General features: G+C 43.4%; 1 pseudogene; it reads right to left on the bottom strand.

Annotated features, from left to right (window-relative positions):
- Positions 1-6,738: 6,738 nt before the first annotated feature.
- Positions 6,739-10,874, bottom strand: LOC101177908 (annotated as a pseudogene).
- Between the last annotated feature and the right edge of the window lie 414 nt (positions 10,875-11,288).

Here is an 11,288-nt window from a genome sequence, read left to right as displayed (position 1 = left end):
GGGAGGCTGAGGCAGGAGAATGGCGTGAACCCAGGAGGCAGAGCTTGCAGTTAGCCGAGATCGCACCACTGCACTCCAGCCTGGGCGACAGAGCAAGACTCCATCTCAAAAAAAAAAAAAAAAAAATGAGGTAGTCACTTTACCTCCTGATATAAATTATGTTCTTAAAATGCAGCTAGTACATGTGATCTATTGAAAGCAGAGCGCTGCACTCAAAGAGGTCTGGAGGTTCTTTCAGCTGTAAGATTTGGGCTTGAGCTGTGAACAAACTTGTGAATATTTCAGAGGAGTTTTTTTTTTTTTTTTAAGTTACCACCATCTTTTATATAAACTTTCTTGCACATACAAGTCTCAGGAAGAGTAATGTCATACAAGCGTACTAGGAATTGTCACATACTCCAAAATGGGCGGCAAAAGGAACAAACATTACTAATTTTAAATACTAAGTACATGCATAATACCTCAAAAATATAATTTGGTAAATAATTTTCTAACTCGTGTGGGTAATTTTTTCTCTTCCATTTGGAAGTGAACACTTGACTACTAGTTTAGTACAGAAGTAATCAATAGCACAAAAGCTGAATTCTTTCCAAATGGGCATTCTAAGCTCTAAAAAAAAAAAGTCTCCAGGAGCCATTGATTTCTGCCCCAGCTCAACCTATGGAGTTTACTTACCTATATAAAATGTTCATAATTCTCATCTCATGTAAAAACCTCTTTGTACAACACAAAGGACTTACACAAAGTGATCAGAAAAATGTCACTAAATGTGAAATGCTAAACTATAATCATGTTTTTTTGTTTTTGTTTTGTTTTGTTTTTTGTTTTTTTTTTTGAAATGGAGTCTCGCTCTGTTGCCCAGGCTGGAGTGCAGTGGCGCAATCTTGGCTCACTGCAAGCTTCACTTCCCGGGTTCACGCCATTCTCCTGCCTCAGCCTCCCGAGTAGCTGGGACTACAGGCAGCCACCACCACACCCGGCTAATTTTTTGTATTTTTAGTAGAGACAGGGTTTCACTGTGCTAGCCAGGATGGCCTCGATCTCCTGACCTCGTGATCTGCACACCTCGGCTTCCCAAAGTGCTGGGATTACAGGCGTGAGCCACCTCGCCTGGCTGGTTTTTGTTTATTTTTTTGTTTTGTTTTGTTTTTTTTTTAGACGGAGCCTCGCTTTGTCAGCCAGGCTGGAGTGCAGTGGCGTGATCTCGGCTCACTGCAACCTCTGCCTCCTGGGTTCAAGCGATTCTCCTGCCTCAGCCTCCTGAGCAGCTGGGATTACAGGCATGTGCAACCACACCCAGCTAATTTTTGTATTTTTAGTAGAGACGGAATTTCACGGTGTTGGCCAGGATGATATCCATCTCTTGACCTCATGATCCGCCCACCTTGGCCTCCCAAAGTGCTGGGATTACAGGCGTGAGCCACCACGCCTGGCCCCAATGTTCATATTTTCATCTGTGGCCAAAATCTTGATGGTTTTAACAATTTATATTCTAATCATTTCCTAAACTTAAGCTTCTCATGTTTAGATTACAAACTTGCTTTCTCTATTTTCTTGAAATTACCTACTTCCTCAGCCTGAAAGATTTATTTCAATCACTTCACATAACCTCCAAATTTGAACTTAAAAATCAAGGAAGATTTTAAGTTAGGAAACATGCCTAGAAGCACGCCTAAGGTAAAAGGTAATCCCAGGGCACAGCTAAGCCAAATGACAAGTTAGATTTCTGGGAAGCTGCCACTTACTATTAATCTCAACCTGACAATTGTCTTCCAAATGATAAATCATTTAATTACTATGGTCCAGTTCAAATATGTATCATTTTACTGCCTTGTTACCAGTTATGGCATAAAAAGCACAGTAAATAATGAAGTTTCTGGGCTTTTCTTAGTTAACCTGAAGATCTGGCTTGCTTGTCAGTGTTCAGACTTGCTAAAACTTATTTACATATTTATCTCAGTATAATCCAAATGTCTGGGTTAGAATCTATTTTCTAAGTGTTTACTTTCTTTAGAAAGTAGAATTGCATGCACCTGAGACCTCTGGAATTTGCTATAGCATTGGACTAGATGTCCACTAATATGCCTGAACAATCTTACCTTTAAAGTCAACATCCGTTAGGTTCTAGCAACTAGGAAGTTTCTCATTCCTTTAAACCTTTCAATATTTATTGTTTCCTTCCACATACTAGTAATTTCCTAAAGACATATTAGGTTGGCGCAAAAGTAATTGCACCAATCTAGTATTTTCAAAATCCAGGACACATTTAGGCTTTGTATGCAACTCCCCATAACATTTTTCTATTTCGGTGCAACCATCTCTGGCAATTAGAAAAATAACAAAATTAGAATGAATGAATACTTAATATCCTCCATCCAAATCCCTACCAAAAACAAGCCCCAAATATATTGACAACCCTGGAAATGATGTGTTCTACTTTCATTTAAAAAATAAAACAGGGCTGGGTGCAGTGGCTCATGCCTGTAATCCTAGAACTTTGGGAGGCCGAGGTGGGCGGATCACGAGGTCAGGAGATCGAGACCATCCTGGCCAACATGGTGAAACCCTGTCTCTACTAAAAATACAAAAAATTAGCCGGGCGTGGTGGCGGGTGCCTCTAGTCCCAGCTACTCAGCAGGCTGAGGCAGGAGAATGGCGTGAACCCAGGAGGTGGAGCTTGCAGTGAGCCGAGATCCCGCCACTGCACTCCAGCCTGGGTGACAGAGTGAGACTCCGTCTCAAAAAAAATAAAAATAAATAAAAATAAAATAAAACAGAGTAAAGGAACTAACTAGATGTATAATACCTGATGCCACATTTTTTTGAGACGGAGTTTTGCTCTTGTTGCCCAGTCTGGAGTGCAGTGGTGCAATCTCAGCTCACCGCAACCTCCACCTCCCAGATTCAAGCGATTCTCTTGCCTCAGCCTCCCAAGTAACTGGGAGTACACGTCATCACACCCCGCTAATTTTTTGTATTTTTAGTAGAGACGAGGTTTCACCACGTTGTCCAGGCTGGTCTTGAACTCCCGATCTCAGGTGATCCACCCGCCTTGGCCTCCCAAAGTGCTGGGATTACAGGCGTGAGCCACCGCGCCTGGGCCCCTGGTGCCACCTTTTAAAAATCTTGCATAACTCCACAGTTCTCAAAATAGCTAATAAAGAAATATCATGTCTCCAATAATTTCAATACAAGCTGTAAGTGCCTTAAAAATTTCAGCTCTGGCATTACTTCTATTTAAAAGTGTCAAGATAAAAGTTCACTGAAACATCTGCTGCCACTATTACTTTAGGAATCTGTATCCATTTAGGGATTTTTTTCTTCTAGAGTATTATAGCCAGTTTGTCAATAAAAAGTAGCATTCAGTACGCTTAACTTTCACTATCAAAAAAGTGATCTGCTAAGAAGTGACAATTGGATTCAATCCAAGAAGTCCTTGTTTTCTATTTTATAAGAACTCAACTTTCCCAATTAAGTTGTTAGTCATTAAGATAGGTACCCTTTCCAAATGTGATTCAACAGCCTGGTTTTTAGCAAATAAAAACTCCATATAAAATTCAATTTAAAAATTAAATATAAGCACACAGGAGGCCAGGCGTGGTGGCTCACGCCTGTAAGCCTAGCACTTTGGGAGGCCAAGGCGGGTGGATCACCTGAGGTTGGGAGTTTGAGACCAGCCTGGCCAACATGGTGAAACCTCGTCTCTACCAAAAATACAAAAATTAGCTGGGCATGATGGTGCACGCCTGTAATCCCAGCTACTCTGGAGGCTGAGGAAGAAGAATTGCTTGAACCTGGGAGGTGGAGGTTGCAGTGAGCCAAGATGGTGCCACTGCACTCCAACCTGGGCAACGGGAGCGAGATTCCATCTCAAAAAAAAAAAAACAACGCACACAGGGGTGTGCACACAGTTCAGAAACCAGGAAACGCATGACGATAAACAGGATCCTATTTGATTGTCTTTATGACTTTTAAGAAGTGAGCATGATGCCGGACGTGGTGGCTCACGCCTGTAATCCCAGCACTTTGGGAGGCCGAGGTGGGTGGATCACCTGAGGTCAGGAGTTCAAGATCAGTCTGGCCAACATGGTGAAACTCCGTCTTTACTAACAATACAAAAATTAGCCGGGGTGGTGGCGTGTACTCCTAGCTACTCTGGAGGCTGAGGCAAGAGAATCGCTTGAACCTGGGAGGCAGAGGTTGCAGTGAGCTGAGATCGCACCACTGCACTCCAGCCTGGGTGACAGAGCGAGACTCCATCTCAATAAAAAAAAAAAAAAAAAAAAGAAGTGAGCATGAAAATAAATCTTTATTTTCAGTTATTACCCACCAGTAAGAGAAAGTTAGGTTCACAGTTTTAGCTCTTGACACAAAGTGAACTAGGAGGCAAATTTATATCCATCAGATACAACTAATGGACCAACTTTTAAAGTTCTGGCTATCTTGAAAACTTGCAACATACCAGGTATTGCTGTGTTGTCTCTCAAGATAGCAATGGGTGACACTGAGTAGAAGTTGTGAAGTGTTTTTAATAGCAGGTGTTTTCTATAGTATGCTGCTGGAAATCAGAGGTTTATAAACATGGTACATGTTCAGAAATTAGTTAGATACTTGAAAAGTCTAAACACACTGATTTAGGAGTGTGTATGTTGCAGTCTCAAGAGGGGTCAATAGTCCATATGGACTAAATTAATCTCTGGGTAGCAGATATATTAGACATTAGCATCAGTGCAGAACATGCTCAGCATAAGATCCAAAACACCAGCACAAGTTTATCCATCATTAAAAACAATTATCTCCTTCCTAAAATGTCAGAATAGTAGGTAACTGAGATTAATAAATCTAATCCAAATAAGTAACTCTTGTAATCTGCAATTTCTCTTTTAGAAGTATGTGTGAGAACAATCAGCTAAATAGAAATGTTTAAGATTGAAGATGTCCAATATTTTAAAACTGGACATTACCATATACAGGTAGAACATTTCTAAAAATGAAGGGACGAATGATTCTTAAAACTTTTTTAAAAATTCCTTCCCTGTTTAACAATAAATGTGGCAGAATAAAAGAGAATCCTAGAAAACTATTCTTATTCATCATTCTCTCCATGGATGTTTTAATACGTGGTGATGCTCCCATTAAAGGAATCCATTATTAACCTAATTTTCTAATGGAGGAAGAGGGAAAAGATAATTATCACTTTCTGTGGAACAAATACTCAACTTAGGACCAAATAATAACAATCTAGGAAATCTAGAAACAGTAAAGATTTTCGGTTTATATTTAATGGATGGTGCTGCTGTTCTAACCTTATAAAGTAAAGCTGTTTGCTTCCCAAATTCCAAAAATTAAAGTACTCCCCAACCTCATCCTACCAACCAGTGCCCTTTGGATTTTTTTGTTTGTTTTAGAACAAGGAAGGGTTAAATGGTTGCTGATTATGGATATACCATTTTGATTTTAGGACCTTTCACACACAGAAATCATACCAAATGGCCAGACACTTACTTTACAGAACACTTTAAATATTACACATTGGCCAAATCAACTTATTCCACCCACCGTGGTGGAGGCGGGGCGGGAAAACCCATACCTATAAAGCTGCTTCACTTGACAGGATGTGTCTACCAACAATAGGTAGCTTAAACAACTTGCACCAATAAGATGCCTAGCTTAGATTTTAAAGTCACGCATTTAAAAGGTAAATATAGTTGAAAATGTGAATCAGTTATAATTTGAACCTGATGAACCATGCAAGGAGCAAGGGTTAATAAACCAATGTGCTTTGAATTTGTTCAAGTACTGATATTTCTGTATATCAAGATTTAGCATATATATAAATATATATATATATAAAACAGCTATCATGGGAAGTGAAAAAAGATTTTTCCCCAAAAATGAAAATATTAAAACTAAGTTAAAATACATGTAGTTAGTATCCCACAGCATAAAATTTGACAAATCAAAGTTTAACATGTCCCAGTTGACCATGTGTGAAAACGCAAAGCAGATATTAAAACCAATATGTCCAATATTTAAAACCAGTTTGTAATTGTGGAACTTCTAAATCCTTAATTAAAAAACACAAATGAAGTGAAAGCTTTAAACTGGTACACACTGTTCACACCTATATTTCAGGTTTGGAAATGCATATTTGCAAGTAGCAATACAAAAGTATTCATGAAGAATGCATAATCTCTGAAAATTATGAAAACATCCCTGCTACCATTACCTTTTTTTTCTTTCTTTCTTTTTTTTTTTTTTTTTTTTTTTTTTTGAGATGGAGTCTCCTCTGTCACCCAGGCTGGAATAGAGTGGCGCAATCGTGGCTCACTGCAACCTCTGCCTCCCAGGTTCAGTTGATTCTCTTGCCTCAGCCTCCCAAGTAGCTGGGACCACAGGCAAGTGCCTCCACGCCCGGCTAATTTTTTGTATTTTTAGTGCAGACGGGGTTTCACCATGTTAGTCAGGATGCTCTTGATCTCCTGACCTCTTGATCTGCCCACCTCGGCCTCCTAAGCGCCCAGCCACCAATACATTTCTAAATACAAAACTATCATATTTGTTACTTCTGTGTAGCAAGAGATGCTCATTTCTAAAACAGATAAAACTCAGTCTTTAGGTGTGAATGGTATGAATGACATTTTTTTTTTAATTTCTTAGTTGTTTGGAATCCTTAAGTGTGCAAAAGCTTTGAACTGAAGAGTTCACAAAGGAACCAGTGTTGTCTTACGGCACCAGTTACGCCAGAGCTGGGAATGCCTCTGGGTCACCCACATCAGGAGCAGAAGCATTCGTTGGTCCTGCTGCCACGGTTTGGGCGCCCACCATGCCCACGTCCACCTTGTCCTCCCCTGCCACCACATCCTGGGCGGCCAAGGTCTCCAAAATTGATCTCCAGCTGAGATGTTATATCATTTGCTGGCTTCTGGAAATGATGGTCCATAACCAATTCTTCAGCATGAGTCTCTTCACTTTTTGATTTATGAAGAACAAATCCCTTCTTCCACTGCCCATCGGCACCTTCATTTGGTTTTCAGATATTAAATTTTACTTTTGCCCAGTCTTTATTTTGAATAGCCTTCCACTCATCCAAAGTCATCTCTTTCGGACCCTCCTCTTTTACCTCTTCCACTTCATTCTCCTTATTTTCAGTGACTGCCACTGGATGATGTACCTCACCTTCAGGTGTTTCCTCAGTCACATTTGATGGATCCAAGTCAGTTAATTCATCTTTGACAGTTCCCCAGCGGTAAGATCCGCTACCTCCACGTTTGTCCTCATGCTTCAGGCCACTGTAATGTGAAAAAGAAGATCACTTCCACGATGCCTATCAAATTCACGTTTGCCACAAGAATCAGATCCAACTCCTCAGCCCATTCCACATCCACGACCTCAAATAGGTTGGTCAATAATCGGTCTATCTAGTGAAAATTCACCTCCTTCACCCTTTTCTTCAATGGGCTTTTCAAATCTTCGTTCATGAGGTGGTTGCCTTTCTGGCCTTCTATCAGTTATTTTCCCTTCACCCTGAAGTTGTTGATCAGGTCTTCGTCCAACTCCTCATCTTATTCTTCCTTCCTTCCTTCCTTCATTCCTTCCTTCCTTTCTTTCTTTTTCTTCTCTTTCTTTTCTTTCTTTCTTTCCTTCTCTCTCCTTCCTTCCTTCCTTCCTTCTCTCCCTCTTTTTTTTTTTTGACGGAGTCTTGCTCTGTCACCCAGGCTAGAGTGCAGCGGCTCATTGTAAGCTCCGCCTCCCGGGTTCACGCCATTCTCCTGTCTCAGTGTCCTGAGTAGCTGGGACTACAGATGCCCGCCACCACGCCTGGCTAATTTTTTGTATTTTTAGTAGAGACGGGGTTTCACTTCACCGTGTTAGTCAGGATGGTCTCGATCTCCTGACCTTGTGATCCGCCCACCTCGGCCTCCCAAAGTGCTGAGATTACAGGCGTGAGCCACAGCTCCCGGCCTCTCTTTTTCCTTTCTTTCCTTTCTTTCCTTCCCTTCCCTTCCCTTCCCTTCCCTTTCCTTCCTTCCTTCCTTCCTTCCTTCCTTCCTTCCTTCCTTCCTCCCTTTCTTCCTTCCTTTTCTTTTTTCTTTTTCTTTTTTCTTTTCTTTCTTTCTTTCTTTTTCTCTCTCCCTCTCCCCCCTCTCTCTCTTTCTTTCTTTCCTTTCTTTCTTTCTTTCCTTTCTCTTTCTTTTCTTTCTTTCTTCTTTTTCTTTTTTTCGACAGAGTCTTGCTCTGTAGCCCAGGCTGGAGTGCAATGGCGTGATCTTGGCTCACTGGAACCTCTGCCTCCCAGGTTCAAGCGATTCTCCTCCCTCGGCCTCCCAAGTAGATGGGACTACAGACGCATGCCACCATGCCCAGCTAATTTTTTGTATGTTTAATAGAGATGAGGTTTCGCCATGTTGGCCAGGCTGGTTTCAAACTCCTGACTTGAAGTGATCTGACCCACCTCGGCCTCCCCAAGTGCTAGGATTACAAGCATGAGCCACTGCGCCCGGCCTCTTCCTTCTTTTCACTGATGCCTGCTGTGTGCCTGCACTGGCTGGGCTGGCTGCTACCACTAGGCAGGACTGTGACACGCACCCCCCTAGCAGTGCTCCCAGATGAGTGAAGCCCTCCCTAAGGTTGATTTGATGAGAAAGGAGCATAGAAAAGGACTGTCTCTAAGAGAGGAGGCCTGATTTTCTCTCCTGAGCTGGGAGCAGAAAAGTCGAGTTGTTTCCCAGCTCTGCTTATAACCATGGGGCCAAACTCTCTTCTCTCCCTGGGCCTTGCTCTGGGCAGTGGGGTAATGGAGAGAAGCTCTACAGACCTTCTCAGTGCCTTTGTGCTGGGTCATGTGATAGATCTAATATGATGGCCAGGGAGGGGCTGCTGGGGATGGGCAGTCTTGGCAGGTGGAGGCAGGGCAGTCTGCAGGCACTAAATGTTTTGTCTGCCATTGTTGGCAAGACTCCAGCACATAGAGGATTAAATAGGGCATACAAATAATAGCCTTACTGTGGTGACTGACTCATAACTGGTGCTTACCAAATGGAGCTAGCTCCCTGAGGGTGTAACTGGCACCTGCACACATCAGCCAGATCCCTCCCTTGCAGCAAGATTTTGGGTTCCTGGAGGATGCCTGCCATCCCCTACAGCCAGGCCCACCTCCAGATGGGATGATAGGTGGGCTCTTTAAGGAAACTGAGGGTCTGGGGCAGAGAAACCTCAAAAGAAGAGGAGCAACTGGAATGCTCATCCATTGCCGTTGGCAGTTTCTTATGACATCATACGCTCTTACCTTCTGAGGCAGCTACTCCATTCTGAAGATTTACTCAAGAGAAATAAAAACATATTCTCACACAAACGTGCACAGGACTATTCATAGCAGCTTTGTTCATAGTAGCCAAAAACTGGAAACAACCCGAATATCCATCAATAGGAGAATAAATAAACCAGTGTGGCCTATCCATCCATACAATGGAGACGACTACTCAATGATAAAAAAGAAAGAACAACTGTTACACAGGGCAGCATGGAGGAATCTGGAAAACATTATATTGGCTGGGCGCAGTGGCTCACGCCTGTAATCCCAGCACTTTGGGAGGACGAGGTGGGCGGAGCGCTTGAGCCTAGGAGTTAGAGACCAGCCTGGGTAACATAGTGAAACCCTGTCTCCAAAAACAAACAAACAAAAAAAATAGAAAAAATTAGCCGGGCATGGTGGAGCATGTCTGTAGTCCCAGCTACAACTTGGGAGGCTGAGGTGGGAGAATCACTTGAGCCTGGGAGTTGGAGGCTGCAGTGAGCCGTGATGGCGCCACTGCACTATGGAAGGAGAACAGAGCAAGACCCTGTCTCAAAAAATATACAAAAATAAAAAACATTATATTGAGGAAACGAGGCCACACACAGAAGAAAACACATGTATGATGACATTTGGGTGAAATTCTAGGACAGCAAAACTGATCTCTGATGATGGAGGTCAGAACACTGGTTACTTCTGGGCTAGGGGACACTGGCCGGGAAGGGGCACAAGGGAATTTCCTAGGGTGAGGAAGTTTGCTCAGGGTCATGGTTACACGGGTGTCCATCTATGTAAAAGTCATTGAGCTGTATTATACATTCATGATTGGTGTAGTGTACCGAATGTAAGTTACTCCTCAGTAAGAAAATAAGCCTCCAGGGTACGCTCGATAGGAGGAGTCTCTTGGGAGGGAGCAGCTGCAAGGAGGAGCAGGCAGTGGCCCTGGGCCTGCATATTAGTGCTTCCTTTTTTCAACTCACCCTGCAGGCCCCTGGCTGAGAATTGAGTCTCCTGGACAGTGACAATGGGAATATCTAGCCGACTGGCTGGGGAATCAGGTCATAGACATGTAAATGGCAGTTTACAGCAGGGCGATTTTGGAGGCTTTTATCACCAGTATGTCAGTGCCTTTTATGGCAACTCATAAATATACCTCCTATTAGTTTCAGCAGATTACAGCCAAGGCCAAGTCATGCCTTCAAGTGGGCCGGACCACATGTCACCTCCAAAGGGCTTTTCTGAGGCCCCAGGATTGCCTGGCAGGAGTGGGACCAGAGGGTCAGCTGTAGCCAGCTTGGCTGGAGGAAGTCAGCCCAACACTTTCCTTTGGCGATCCTGATGCGGGAGGGGACAGGGCTTGACCTTAGTAGACCCTCACAACTGCACCCAATATGAGCCAACCCTGCGGTGTCTTCTCCCTAAGCTCAGCCCATCCACTTCTCCCTTCCTCCAAGCACCAGCCCTGTCTCAGACTGTCCCCCATCCATGCTAAACTTCTGAGCACTGGCTCTGCAGGAGAGACCCCCCCCCACCACCAAGGGACCCACATACACTCACTGGGCACAGAGACCACAGTCATCGTTTATCGGGCACCTACTTGACACGGTGCCTCCTGCCCAGCAGTTGTCCACCTCACATGTATGTGGCACTCATCAGGTGACCTGTCCATGGGTGGGTTCCTTTAATCCTCACCACAACCCTGCATGGTAGGCAGTATTCTGCCCACTTTACAGGTGACAGAACAGAGGCTTTCAGAAAAGTCACCTGGCCATGGTCTCTCCACCTAGCCAGGGTTAGACATTTTCCAACATAACATCCAAGAGCTGCAGCCAGGCAGAAAGCCTGGTCCCGGCCCTGTCCCCTGCACTCCCTCTAGAGTCAACCTCTCCATGTGGGGCAAAGGGAAGCGAGAAAATACAACAAAGGATTTAAATCCAGAATATACAGATGGTCCCTGACTTACATGGCTCAACTTGGGATTTTTTTTTTACTT

The sequence above is a fragment of the Nomascus leucogenys genome, chromosome 4 (assembly GCF_006542625.1).
Source record: "Nomascus leucogenys isolate Asia chromosome 4, Asia_NLE_v1, whole genome shotgun sequence".
Taxonomy (NCBI): domain Eukaryota; kingdom Metazoa; phylum Chordata; class Mammalia; order Primates; family Hylobatidae; genus Nomascus; species Nomascus leucogenys.
Note: the sequence above shows the minus strand (reverse complement) of the source record. Positions and strands in the feature narration are given on the sequence as shown.